At 41.0% G+C, this 15,155-nt stretch overlaps 1 protein-coding gene across 4 annotated transcripts in view; it reads right to left on the bottom strand.

Annotated features, from left to right (window-relative positions):
• SENP5 (SUMO specific peptidase 5) overlaps positions 1-7,135 on the bottom strand; it is a 50,949-nt gene extending 43,814 nt beyond the window's left edge. For 2 of the 4 annotated variants that reach the window (XM_034999889.1, XM_034999887.1), the window contains exon 1: positions 6,834-7,134. The gene's annotated coding sequence lies outside the window, so the exon portion shown is untranslated. Of the gene's footprint in view, positions 1-6,833 lie in introns of all 4 variants that reach the window. The other 2 variants (XM_034999888.1, XM_034999890.1) reach the window with 2 other exon arrangements.
• Between the last annotated feature and the right edge of the window lie 8,020 nt (positions 7,136-15,155).

A 15,155-nucleotide genomic window follows, 5' to 3' on the forward strand; every position in this document is an offset into this window, starting at 1 on the left:
AACAGTATGGAGGTTCCTCAAGATGTTAAAAATAGAACCCAGCAATTGCACTATTAGGTATTTACCCCAAAGATACAAATGTAGTGAAAAGAAGGAGCACCTGCACCCCAATGTTCATAGAAGCAATGTCCACAACAGCCAAACTGTGGAAGGAGCCGAGATGCCCTTTAACAGATGAATGGATAAAGAAGATGTGGTACATATATACAATGGAATATTATTCAGCCATCAGAAAGGATGAATACCCACCATTTGCATCAACATGGATGGAACTGGAGGGGATTATGCTAACTGAAATAAGTCAAGCAGACAAAGAAAATTATCATATGGTTTCACTCATATGTGGAATATAATCAATAGCACAGAGGACCATAGGGGAAGGGAGGGAAATCCAAAGGGGGAGAAATCAGAGAGGGAGACGAACCATGAGAGACTATGGACCCCGGGAAATAAACCGAGGGTTTCAGAGAGGAGGGGAGTGGAGGAATGGGGTAATAGGGTGATGGGTATTAAGGAGGGCACGTGTTGTGATGAGCACTGGGTGTTATACGCAACTAAAGAATCACTGAACACTACAGCAAAAATTAATGATGTATTATACATTCAGTGGCTAACTGAATTAAAAAAAAAAAGAAAAAAGAAAAATTAATCTCAAATATACTGCCATTATAATCCCAATAAAAACTTTCTGAAAATGAAAAAAATTTTGATTCTCATGACATTTGTAAGAGAAATTTTAGTAGAATGAAGAGGACAAAACCAAGATGGAGTAGACGACAATATATAAAATTGCTCAAGAAGCCCGAGTAAATAGGAGAGAAACAGGCAGAGTTTTTTTAAATGGAGACAGTTGTACATATTTAAATGCTGATGGCATACTTTACTTATGGAAAAAGATGGCAGACTGAACACATTTTACTCTTACTTCCTCCTAAATCCCATTAAGATAAAAATAAAACATTATTTTAACTTCATTTTTTTTTTTAAGATTTTATTTATTTGTCAGAGAGCGCACAAGCAGGGGGGGCAGCAGGCAGAGGGAGAAGCAGACTCCCGGTTGAGCAGGGAATCCGATGTGGGACTCGATCCCAGGACCCTGGGATCATGACCTGAGCCGAAGGCAGACGCTTAACTGACTGAGCCACCCAGGCGTCCCTTTAACTTCTTTTTTTAAGACAATGTATATACAATGAAATGTACAGGTCAAAGGGTTTGGGTTGTTGTTTTGTTTTACGTATCCATACACAAAATGGAAGAGAGGACAACAACAAAACCTTCTGGAGGTTGGAATGCAGATTGACTTAAAGACTGAAGAAAGTTAAAAAAGAAAAAAAAGAGAGAGAGAGAGAGAGACTGAAGAAAGTTAATCTCAAGCTTGCAATGAGGAAAGCAATCCAATTTATACAACAGTGCCCCAAAACAGGTCAGGTATTGGCAGCAGCAGGTTCTATAAAAAAGATATGAACATGGTGCTTAAAACAAGATTGGTCAAATCATTTACCCTCCTACTCTCCACAAAAACCAGCCAACTACCCCTATCCCACCCTTGCAGAAACATGGATCATTATTTTCTATACTAGAACAGTGCTGTCCAATAAAACTTCTGCAGTGATAGAAATAGTTTATATCTGCCCTGTCCGATATGGTAGCCTCTGGACACATACAGTTATTGACCACTTGAAATGTGTCTAATGCAAAGGAGAGAAACTTATTCTTTAATTTTAATTATTAAATTTAAGTTGCTACATGTGGCTACTGGCTACCATATTGGACACTGCAGCTCAAGAGGGTAAAACAATGGATTCCTGGACTGGAAAACAGCTGGTCCAGGTGAGAATGAGGGTCTCATACTGAAAAGAGTTGAGTTAAATGAACGTAAGCGGAGTTTACACTCTAAGGGCTAAGACCTCTATCCCAGACTGCCGGAAGCCAGCTTATAAGCTCCAAGCAGAAGATCTGAAGATTCTTTTTTGAGGAATCTAACTCAAGAGGAAAGCCAAAGATACTGCTACTGAACGTTCTCCAATAAAACAGTCCATCAGTACACCCTAAAATCCACAAATCCCAAGAATGCACTCAGAGCACATGTAATTAAAATTAAAAGCAACCTCCACAGGGGGTCTCTCTACATTTCTGCCCCAGTGTTCTTGGCACTGCTGTTGTGTTCATATTCACCAAATACCAACATTTGTTCAAATATAAAACACACACACAAGGAAAACAAAAATGAGCTTCCAGGGGTGCGTAGGTGGCCCAGTCGGTCAAGCATCTGCCTTTGGCTCAGGTCATGATCCCGGGGTCCTGGGATGGAGCCCCGCATCGGGCTCCGTGCTCATCAGGGAGTCTGCTTCTCCCTCTGCCTCTCCCCCCTGGCTTGTGCTTTCTCTCTCGCTCACTCTCTAATAAATAAATAAAAACCTTAAAAAAAAAAAAAAGAGCTTTCAACTTTTATGAGGTACTTACTGACTCCAAGAGAGCCCTAAGTCTGAACAATCCTTAAGGGACCCAATATTTGGGTAAAAGTTTGCAGTGCAGCCACTATCCATGTTAACTCAAGCACCACTATGAAAAAGTTCTTTTTAGCAAAAGTAATAAGACAGTCACAACTGTTGTATAGCAAATAAATAGGGGTGGGGTTACCCATCCCAGAAATATGAGAGAATGAATGGCTTGTAGTAGGAAACAAGATATTTTTTTTCCACTAAAGATTTATTTATTCTAGAGAAACAGCACGAGCAGAAAGAGCAGAAGGAGAGCAAGAGAGAATTTCAAGCAGACTCCACGCTGAGGGTGGAGCCTGATGCGGGGCTTGATCAGGGGACCCTGAGATCAGGACCTGAGCCAAAACCAAGAGTCAGGTGCGCTTGACTGACTGAGCCACCCAGGCAGCCCCCAGTGGGCATCTTAACACTTTTCATGTGCATGTTTAGCTTAAGCTCTAGTTTTTGCCCCTCTTACAAATAAACTCAGGATAACTCCGTCCCAGTCACACCCAAGGTTGGCTTCACCCTCTGCCAGTCACCTGAGGCCAATGCCACCTTGGGCTTCGGCTACAGGAAACAAGATTAAAAACAATAAAAACAAAAAAATAATGCCCATTGGCATCAGGGAACATGAATGAATCATAAAAAAGACCAAGACTGAGAACTGGAGACTTACACATTTATAGCTCCTACTGGTAATATTTTCATCACATTCAGCCACTGGATATAAAGTAGATTAAGTATCCAGTTTTGGTCTCAAGTCCTCACAGACATAGAAGACTGTCGCAAGGACCAGCAAATGACTTTCACTAGGTCTTCAAGTTATTACCCTCACCCTGCCTCTGTTTCTATGTTAAATCTGTAATATCAGTTTAGATTAAAATTGGGACCCTGGGGCGCCTGGGTGGCTCAGATGGTTAAGCAACTGCCTTCGGCTCAGGTCATGATCCTGGAGTCCCGGGATTGAGTCCCGCATCGGGCTGCCTGCTCAGCGAGGAGCCTGCTTCTCCCTCTGACCCTCCCCCCCTCATGTACTCTCTCTCATTCTCACTCTCTCAAATAAATAAATAAATCTTTAAAAAAAAAAAAATTGGGACCCTGGATCCATATTTACCCTTTTTAAGTACCTCTACTTGAAAAGTTTGCTCTGTCAGAATCTGAAACACAGCAATTTTTAAAACCTCAGAATTAGGGTATTTCAGACACAAAAATAAATTTAGAGACTCAGTGACCTGGCTTTTCATCTCAGACACATAGCATATGTTTCTCTAGACTCAAATTCATGGACTATGTATTTGTTAACATGGTTTGTTTGTTTGCTTTAATTATTTATTTAAGTAATCTCTGCACCCAATGTGGGGCTCAAACTCATGACCCCAAGATCAAGAGTCACATGCTCTACCGATTAAGCCAGCTGGGCACCCTTTAACATGTTGTGTTTTTGTTTTTTTTTTTTAAAGATTTTATTTATTCATTTGACAGAGAGAGACACAGTGAGAGAGGGAACACTAGCAGGGGGAGTGGGGGAGGGAGAAGCAGGCTTCCGCTGAGCAGGGAGCCCGATGTGGGACTCGATCCCAGGACCCTGGGACCATGACCCGAGCTGAAGGCAGACGCCTAACGACTGAGCCACCCAGGTGCCCCAACATGGTTTTTTTAATCAGCAAGTTTAGAATGCCCTTTGTCATCTAGTTGTAGGAAGGTAACATACTATAAACAGGGTCACTTTTAGAAAATAATTCAGCATCATCCTCTGGAGGATTTGTAAAGTAGGGTCCATTGTCTACTAATAACACAGAATAGAAATACTAAAGCACTGAGGAGGTTATTGAAGAATAATTTGAGAATAAGTGTATCTCCCTAAAGAGAATGTTCAACTCTGCCTGATGGCCTATTACCTTGGTAATTCTGAAAATATTACATATATATATATATATGAGGCTTTTCCACTATAAGAAAAGTACATATGAAGCACTATTACCACCTAATCAGTTGATCCTTTCCAGGAATCTACCATATTCTTTAAATCAGTGGCACCTTACAACTAAACCAAGAAGAGAACGGGACTAAAAATTCAAGGACAAGCTTAAATACTGAAAGCCTCTAGTTAAATTAGGTGTTTATAGGCAATTAGAGACCTTTAGAGCCCAGTTCTCAAACTGTATTCCACTGGAAGCTGACTAATGATACAAAGTGGTCGTGCATACCAGGATGGAGGAAGGGGTTTAAAAAAAAAAAAAAAAAAAAAGCAATCCGTATATAGTGCACTGGGTTTATAAGCCAAAACAAAAGCAAAATTGTCTTAAATTGGAATTTTTCTATGGTTTATGAAAGCTTGGCATAAAAGCCTACTAAAAAACTGATGTACAAAGTGATATAACCTTTATATACTTAAGCCAAAAAACAAACCTGAGCAATATCCAGTAAGAAACTTTATTGTAAAATCTAATACTTTCATCAAAGAGCTTTAGGAAGTTTTAATGCATAGGAAACTACAAAAACAAAATTATACAGAGCTACTGACTTACAGGACTTATCTTCTGGGCTTAACGTGGTACAAAACCTGAAAGAGTACTACTGATTCAAGTAAAGTTATTTGTTAAGGGCATTACACTTCATCTCGGAGCTTGTTCATAAACTAATATGTGAAACCTGCTCTACATCTGGATTTTCAAAACATGAGTATCACCTGAGAAGCTATTTAAAAACCACAAATACCCAGGTCACACATGAGATCTACTGAGACAGTGCCCAGGCACCTAGAGTTTTGTATTAATTCCCCAAATGATTCCAATGCCCACCCAGGTTTTGGAACCACTGGATTAGATGACCCTCAAGGTCCCTTTTGTGTCCATGAGTTAAAATTCCCAACTGACAATTCTGTATCAAAGGAACTGGAGATTGCACTTGGCTACATTATGCATGGCAGCCATCATCATCATGTTCCACTGAGGAAAGGAAAGCATCCTTAATTTGTCTGACCAAGCAATTGTAAGAACAGGTGCTACTCACTCAAATCACTTGACTGCATATCCACTCCCTCCTCCCCAAACACTCCTCTAACTTAGGGTCTATTAAACTTCAGAGTGGTGTTGTTTTACTTTCTCCAATACAGAGAAAGGCAGCTCCTCAAATAATAATATCCAGCCACTCAAAGGGTCAAGTTCTTGTATTTATTCTTTGCACATTTTCAATTAACATGAAATGTTAATTGAACTCTGTTAGAAGCACAGTGCAGGGGTCCTCAGAAATATGTGCAAAGAATTCCTTCTAGAGCGGGCCAAGGTGTAAATGAAGCCCCTCCAGCTTTTCTTCCTAGAAAGGGTCCACTGGGCAAAACTATCTTGAGGAAGAAGCAAAACTGATTTCGCTTATTCCTCATATACCAATAATGTTTTATCAATAAACATGAGCCATCTGGGCGGCTAGGAGAGTCTGACCTCTTCCGAATGCTGCCCAACCCAAAGCAGAGCCTGCAGTTAGGTTCTATCCACACACCCTCCTCCATACCAAGCTTAGTTATTCCGCGTAAAATACATAATTAGGAACCTACCATTAACTGTCCAAGATATTCTTAAATCCAAAACATTTAATGACTGATGTTCTGCTTTTTTCACCTCACTTCACTTCATTCTCCCAATTTATATAGGCGTAAGAAAGCGCCCCTATACGTGTGGTTAAAAATGTCGAAGTATCTAGCATGAGATTAAAAGCACTACCAAATGGCAGGCTAAGATTTTTAACTCAGCTCTTCCGACTCTTACACAAAACCCTCATTTCCCACATCCTCTCCGCGTCCCTCCTCCCCCAACAGAGTGGCCCAGTGCAACAGGGGTTGATATTGCCTAGTAGAGATAGAAAAACAGAAAGCATGACAGAAAACAAGCTTCCCACCACCCTAGTGTTTAACTGTGCCATACACCAAGGTCCCAGGAGTGCGTGGCGAAGGAACCCAAGGCAGGAAGGAAGCCGAACGGTCCGAACAAATATAAACCCTTGGCTTCCCAAACGCCAGTAGCGGCAGGACCTCTAACAGCAGCTCTTCCTTTCAAACCTTTCCCCGGCCTCAGGAGGAGCGGCCGGGGGCGCTAGCTTTGCTTCTGCGTCGTACAGTTCAGACTGGGGAGAAAAAGGGGAGCACAGCGGTGCCTCGGGAGGAGCTCCCTGCCCGCCCCCAGAAAAGCACAGCAGCGCCCAGGGAGAAATTTGCTGCCTCCGGTTCGAGCGTGGGGGGAGGGCAGCGCTTGAGGCCTCCAGGCCGGGGTGCTGAGCTGGCGCGCACTGGCGCGGGAATGGCCAGCCGGCCCGGTCCGTACCTCATTCCGATTTGACACCCGGGCTCCTGCTTACCTACGTCCCTCGCTGCCGGCACCTGCCGCGCCGCGGGTCGAGATACTGCGGCAGCTCAGCCTGCGACCCCGCCTTCGCCGGTTCTAGGGAAGCCCCGTCAGTGAGGGGGTGCCCGGCCTGCACGCAGCCGCCACAGCCACCCAGCTTCCTTTGGAGCCGCCGCCGCGACGCCGGCGCTCACTTATAGCGTCACCTCCTTCCGTGCCCTTCCGCCTTAGCCCCGCCCGGGCATCGTGCGGGGAGCGGAAAAGAGTGCAGCCCGGCGCTGGGGCGTGGCTCCGCCTTCCCTCCGCTTCCGGCGGGCGGCTTCCCCGCCTCCCGGCTTCTCCGTCCGGCGCGCCCGGCGCGCTCGACGGGTCTGTTATCCGCCTGTCCGTGCTAGCCTGGGAGTTTGGTGGAAACGGAGGTCTAGAAATTGCAGAGTCTCGACAGACTTGAGACTTCTATTCAGCCGCCTCTCAACTTTTTAACCCCAAAAGGGCTGAGGCCGACCACAGCTCACGCCGCTGATCCCTTTTCCCTTTTGCCGAAAGCGAAAGGGCACCCTCCTGCACTGGATGCGCTTTGAGGCCTGGCCCAGGCTTTTCTTTCCGGTTTTCCTGGAGGGCGGAGCCGGGTCTTATTCTCGTTGCAGTCCCAGCACCAAACAGTGACAAGTGCTTACTTAGTAGGTCTGTGCGGTAGAACTGTTAATTTCTTTCTCATGAGAGAGGAAAGTGGCTTCAGCCTGATACGTTGAAGCACTGTTCACTCAACACACGTTTTTTTGTTTGTTTTTTGGGTTTTTTTTTTAAAAAGATTTTTATTTATTTATTTGAGAGAGAGAGAATGAGAGAAAGCGAGCACATGAGAGGGGGGAGGGTCAGAGGGAGAAGCAGACTCGCCGCCGAGCAGGGAGCCCGATGCGGGACTCGATCCCGGGACTCCAGGATCATGACCTGAGCCGAAGGCAGTCGCCCAACCAACTGAGCCACCCAGGCGCCCAACACACGTTTTTTGAGCGTAGACATGAAGTACTCTTTCTCTTGTAAGCCCTCAGTCTACTTGTGGGGAGTCATAAATAGATAATTAGAATACAATGTCTTGACAGAAAATAGATTTATAGTGGAAGATGAATTCAATTTTGGGCATTCGATTTGGAATAGAAGGGAGATGAGTACAACTGAATATCAAGGGTGGGGTGCTTTGGAGCGTTGCGCCCCAGGTAGGAAACCCTCAGCCATTGTCTCTTCAACTATAGTTTTTGCTTCATTCTCTATCTCCTTTCCTCTGGGATTCCAGCTACATATGTTAAGATTCTTTGATCTTACTCATCATGTGTTTTAATACTTTGTACCATTTTTTTTAATTGATGCTTCAGTTTGAATGTTTTCTATTGTCCCATCTTTGACTTTCCTAATTCTTCTGTGATCCTCAGTCATCTGTCAAATCTATACACTGAGTTCTCAATTTTTTAGTACTATATTTTCAGGTTTTTGATTTTTTAATAAATTTTAAATTCCAGTTATTTGTTGAAAGTCTCCATTTGTTCACTTTGTTAATCATTTCTTCTGTTTTATCATAGTTTTGGGGGGGTTTTGTTTGTTTGTTTTCCCCTCAGTCCTTGTTTGCTAACCTCAACATTTTGGTCATCTGTTGGTCTGGTTCAGTGGTTCATTATTCTCTCTTGCTTATCTGTCACATTTTCCTGCCACTTCACATGTTTGGTAATGTTTTCTTATGTGCCAGACAGTGTGTATAAAAGAATTATAGAGCCACCACATTATCATCTACCAGCGAGGATTCCCCCCTTCCCTCTGTTAGGTTGAGAGAGGGGCTGGTCATCACACTCTAATCAGGGATAGAGATGAGTCTTGGCAAGGTTGCCCTCTTAGACTCATCCTACCTCTAGTTCTTCCCTCAGGGGCAGCCCAAGCTTTTGATAGAAAATCTGTCTCCTCAGCCCTGAAAGACTACAGTGTTTCCAGTTCATTCCTCTAAGGCTTTGAGCTTAGCTCTTCAGCTTCCAACCAATTCTGCTTCAAAATATGAGAAATGTCGGGGCACCTAGGTGCCTTGATTTCAGCTCAGGTCATGATCTCGGGGTCATGGGATCGAGCTCCCTGCTGGGCGTGGAGACTGCTTAAGATTCTCTTGGGGCGCCTGGGTGGCTCAGTTGGTTAAATGTCTACCTTCAGCTCAGGTCATGATCTCAGGGTCCTGGGATCGAGCCCCACATCGGGCTCTCTTCTCAGTGGGGAGCCTGCTTCTCCCTCTCCCTCTGCCTGCCTCTCCGCCTACTTGTGCACTCATTCTAAAAAAAAAAAAAAAAAAAAAAAAATTAAATTAAAGTTTTTAAAAAGATGAGAAATGTCTTGAGGGAGAGATTACCCATGTAATTGAGGAGACCATGTCCCTGTAACAGGGTATGGTTTCCTAAGCACCATGATTTTTTAAAAGTTTTGACTCAGGGACAGTTGGGTGGCTCAGTCGGTGAGCATCCAACTCTTGGTTACAGCTCAGGTCATGATCTCAGGGTCGTGGGATCCCGCCCTGTGTCAGGCTCCGTGCTCAGCATGGGGTCTGCTTGGGATTCTCTCCCTCTCCCCTCTACCCCTCTCCACACTTATGCGCCCGTGCTCTCTCTCTCTCTAAAAAGTAAATTAATTAATTAATTAAAATAAAAATCTTTAAAGTTTTGGCTCACTTCCACAGAGTTCCAAGCAGGTCTCAATCTCAGAAAATGCCCCACATGGAAGACCAGTCATGCACTGGTGCTCTTCTGCTTTCCAGTCAGTCCTGGTAGCCTGCTGAAAGTTCCTCTGGGTTTTCTTTGCCCCCATAGATTCCCTCTGCCTAGGTTAAGACTGATCCTCAGCCTGTACCTTAAATCAGCAAATGTTTCCAGGAAAAACAAAAAACAAACCAACTAGTGATTATCAATTCACCTTAGAAGGGCTTTCCCCTCCCTGGAATTTTTGTTTACCTAAAATTAAGTAACAAGTCCTTACTTCACAGCTCTCTGATATATTTTAAACTATGATGTTTTTAACTTATTATGCATTTTTTTAGGTTGTTGAAGCAGGAACATTGTCCTCCTACTACATCCTATTCAGAAGGAAAAGTCACTTGTAAAACTCCATTATATCGTGTGGATTAAATGATACCTTCTGTTTATAACCATAATTCTCACATCTCTTTAGACCTAGACATTTATTTAAATTCATTCCTCACTACAAAACCTTTTCTCCATAGTTTTTCCATCTATGAATTGTTGACTTAAATTTGTCCTCTAGGAGATTTTTTTAGGAGTTTTTATTTTTTTATTTAAATTCAATTTAGTTAACATATACAGTATTTTAATTTCAGGGGTAGAATTTAGTGATTCATCAGTTGCATATAACACCCAGTGCTCATTACATCAAGTGCCCTCCCTAATGCCCATCACCCAATTATCCCTTCCCCCCACCCACTTCCCCTCCAGCAACCTTAAGTTTGTTCCCTGTAGTTAAGAGTCTCTTACGGTTTGCCTTCCTCTCTGTTTTCATCTTATTTTTCCTTCCCTTCCCTTATGTTCATCTATTTTGTTTCATAAATTCCACATGAGTGAAATCATATGTTGTTAGTCTTTATCTGACAGATTTTTTTTTTTTTTTAATAAATAACCATAATTTAGGCGTCTGCCTTCGGCTCAGGTCATGATCTCAGGGTCATGGAGTCAAGCCCTGCCTTAGGATCCCTGCTCAGCAGGGAGTCTGCCCCTCCTTCTCCCTCTCCTGCTCCCCGCTGCTCATGCCCTCTATCTCTCTAATAAATAAATAAAATCTTAAAAAAAATAAAGTGCTGTTTTTTTATCTCTTACATGTGCATCTATGATCGAATTGGAATTGATATTTGCATACAGTGTAAGGGTGTCCATCTTCATTCTTTTGCATGTGGATATTCAGTTGTTTCAGTGCCATGTGTTGACAAGAGTGTTCTTTCCCTTATTCAATTGTCTTGGCTCCCTTGTCAAAAATCAACTGGCCACGAATGTGAGGATTGGTTTTTGGCCTCTAAATTTTATCCCATTGATCTTATGTCTATTTTTATGCCATTACCACACTTTATTGATTACTGTTCCTTTTGTATATTGTTCTTGCATCCTGAAACTTTGCTGAACTCATTTATTCTAATATTTTTCTATTTGTGTGAATTCCTCACGATTTTCTTCTTATAAGATCATGTCATCTGAGAATGGACATGGTTTTACTTCTATCCATAGATGCATTTTATTTCTTTTTCTTTCATAATAACCGTGGCTAGAACATCTAGTACAAAGTTGAATAGAAGTGGCAAGAATGAGCATTGGCTTGTTCCTGATCTTAAGGGAAAATATTCAGTCTTTCACCATTAAGTATGATGTAAGTTGTGGGTTTTATAAATGGTTTTATCAGGCTGAGGAAGTTCCTTTTTCTGTTCCTAGTTTTTTTAGTGTTTTTGGCATGAAGGGGGATGTTGAATTTTGTCAAAGGTTTTTTTCTGCATCTCTTGCAATGATTATGTGGTTTTGTTACATTGTTCTATTAATATTTATGCATTTGATTGATTTCTATGTTAGACCAACCTGATGTTTTTCTAGGAATTTGCCCATTTCATCTAGGTTATATAATTTGTTGGCATACAATTGTTCATGGTATTCCCTTATAATTTGTATTTCTGTAAGGACAGTAGTATGTCCCTTCTTTAATTTCTGATTCTACTAGTTTTAATCTTTCTTTCTTTCCCTTGGTCATTCTACAAAGAGATTTGTCAATTTTGTTAATCTTTTCAAGGAACCAACTTTTAGTTTTGTTGATTTTCTCTATTGTTCTATTCACTAGTTCATTTATTTCTGTTCTCATCTTTATTGTTTATTTTCTCCTTGCTTAGGGTTTAGTTGGCTCTTCTTTTTCTACTTTCTTAAGATGGAAGTTTAGGTTATTGATTTGAGATCTTTTAAAACAAAATATGGGTGTTGGGTGGCTCAGTCGGTTAAGTGTCAGACTCATGATTTCGGCTCAGGTCATGACCTCAGGGTCATGAGATCAAGCCCTGCGACAGGCTCAGTGTGGAGCCTTCTTAAGATTCTCTCTCTCCCTTTCCCTCTGCCCCTCCCCCCACTCTCTCACAGGTGCGTGTGCACTCTCTAAAAAAATTTTAAATAAATAAATAAATATAAAATATAGCCATTGGGGCATTTCACTGGCTGAGTTGGAAGAGCATGTAACTCTTAATCTTAGGGTTGTGAAATCGAGCCCCACTCTGGGGATAGTGATTATTAAAAAAAATAATAATAAATGAACTTAAAAAAAAAAAATATATATATATATATGGGCACTGGGTGGCTCAGTCAGCTAAGTGTCTGCCTTCAGCTCAGGTCATGATCCCAGAGACCCAGGATCAAGCCCCTCTTCAGGCTTCCTGCTTGGCGGGGAGTCTGCTTTTCCCTCTCCCTCTGCTCCTCTCCCTGCTCATGCTCTCTCTCTCAATCTCCCTCTCAAATAAATAAATAGATAAAATATTTTTTTAATTATATATATATAAATATATATATAGGCGCCTAGGTGGCTCAGTCTGTTAAGTGTCTGCCTTTGGCTCAGGTCATGATCCCAGGGTCTTGGGATCCAGCCCCATGTCAGGCTCTCTGCTCAGCTAGGAGCCTGCTTTTCCCTCTCCCCCTGCCTGCCGCTCCCCCTGCTTGTGCATGCTGTCTGTCAAATAAATAAAATCTTAATATATATATATATATATATATATATAGCCATTTACAGCTAATATATTTCCCTCTAAACATGGTGTTAGTTATGTACTGTAAGTTTTGATATACTCTGTTTTTGTTTTCATTTATCTCAAAGTATTTTCTGATTTCTCTGTGACTTCTTTGACACATTGGTTATTTAGGAGTGTGCTTTTTAATTTCCATGTATTTGTGTATTTCCCAAATTTCATTCTATTATTTATTTCTAATTTCATTCCACTGTGCTTTCAGAATGTATATTTGTGTGATTTCAATCTTTTAAAATTTATTAAGATTTGCTTTATCTATCCTTGAGAATGTTTTATGTGCACTTGAGAATAATATGTATTCTTCTGTTATTGGATGGTGTTCTCAACATGTCTATCAGGTCTAGTTGGTTTATAGTGTTCAAGTTTTCAACTTTTTTGTTGATCTTTTCCTCATTGTTCTATCCATTACTGAAAGTGAGGTATTGAAGTCTCTGTTTTTGTTGAATTATTTATTTCTCTCTTCAGTTCCATCAGTTTGTGCTTCATGTATTTTGGAGATCTATAGTTAGGTGCATATATGTTTAATAATTGCTAAATCTTCTTGATATAGTGACCTATATTATCATAAAATATCCTTCTGTGTCTATAACAATTTTTGTCTTAAAATCTATTTTGTCTAATATTGGTACAGCCACTAAAGGTTTGATTATTATTTGCATGCTGTGTCTTTTCCCATGCTTTTACTTTCAACCTCTGTTTCTTTGAATCTAAAGGGGATCTTTTTTTTTTTTTTTAAGATTTTATTTATTTTTTGACAGAGAGAGCGAGAGCAGGAACACAAGCAGGGGGAGTGGGAGAGGGAGAAACAGGCTTCCCGCTGAGCAGGGAGCCCGATGTGGGACTCGATCCCAGGACCCTGGGATCATGACCTGAGCCGAAGGCAGACGCTTAACGACTGAGCCACCCAGGCACCGCAGGGGATCTCTTATAGACAGCATATAATTGGATCATGTATTTTATTTATTTTGGAGTCTCTGTCTTTTAATTGGAGCATTTAATCCATATGCATTTAATGTAATTACTGGTAAGGCAGAATTTATGTCTGCCATTTTGATATTTGTTTCAATATGCGTCGTCTTTTTTTTTCTTTCTTCCTACATTACTGCCTTCCTTTGTGTTAAATAGATCTCTTCTAGTGTGTTATTTAAATTCCCTTGTCATTTCTTTTACTATATAGTATGTATGTGTGTATACACATATACACACACTTCCATTTTGGGTTATTTTATTTCCCTGGAAATTACAATCAACATCTTTGTTTACAACAACCTAATTCATATTAATACCAACTTCATTTGAATAATATATGGTAACTTTCCTCTTTTACAGCTCAGTTCTCTTCCTCCTTTTGTGCAACTGTCATATAAGTTATACAGCATGTGCATATCAAGACTGATTTTCTTTTTAAAGATTTATTTGTCAGAGAGAGACAGAGAATGAGCACAAGCAGGGGGAGCGGCAGGCAGAGGGAGAAGCAAGCTCCCCACTGAGCAAGGAGCCTGATGCAGGACTGGATCCCAGGACCCTGGGATCATGATCTGAGCTGAAGGCAGCTGCTTAACCGACTGAGCTTATAAAAGGGGTGTCTCAACACAAATTTTAAATGATTGCTCTACGCACTTTTCTTTAAATCAGAAGAAAAAAGAATTATGAAAAAATACACTTATGCTGTATTTTATATTTATGGGCGTAGTTATCTTTATTTCTTCATGTGCTTTCAAATTACTCTCTAGTGCCTTTCAATCATAAAGTCTCCCTTTAGTATTTAAGGCAGGTTTTCTAGTGAAAAACTCTCTTAGTTTTTATTTATCTGACAATGTCTTAATTTCTCCTTTATTATTTTTTTAATCTAAGTTTTTTTTAAAGATTTTATTTATTTATTTGAGAGAGTGGGAGAGAACAGCAGAGGGAGAAGGAGAAGCTCCCTGTTCAGCACGGAGCCCCAGTGGCTCAATATCAGGACCCTAGGATCATGACCTGAGCTGAAGGCTCCTTTATTTTTGAAGAAGAGTTTTGCTGGATATAGAATTCTTACTTGAGTCTGTTTCTTTCAGCAATTTGAAAATGTCATCCTACTTTCTTCCAACTTTCATGGTTTCTGACGGAAAATGAGCTGTTAATCTTATTGAGGCTCTTTTTTGCTTGGTGAGTTGCATCTCTCTTGTTGCTTTAGGAATCTTTGTTTTTGGCTTTTGACAGTTGGATTATGATGTGTCTAGATATCAGTCTCTTTGAGGTTATTCTACTTGAAGTTTCTTGAGCTTCTTGGATTTGTAGAGTAACTGTTTTCATCAAATTTGGGAAGTTTTTAGCTATTATTCCTTTAAATATTCTTTTCTCACTTTCTCTCTTTCCTCTCCTTATCAGCTTCCATTGTGCATATTTTGGTATGCTTGATGCTTTCCCACAAATCAAGGCTTCATTCATTTTTCTTCATTCTTTTTTCTTTCTGTTCCTCAGATTAGGTCATCTCAATGAACTTATCTTCCAGTTTGCTGATTCCTTTGCCAGCTCAAATCTGCTATTAAGCCTCTT

The sequence above is a fragment of the Mirounga leonina genome, unplaced genomic scaffold, assembly GCF_011800145.1.
Source record: "Mirounga leonina isolate KUSES-001 unplaced genomic scaffold, KU_Mleo_1.0 Mir_115, whole genome shotgun sequence".
NCBI lineage: Eukaryota > Metazoa > Chordata > Mammalia > Carnivora > Phocidae > Mirounga > Mirounga leonina.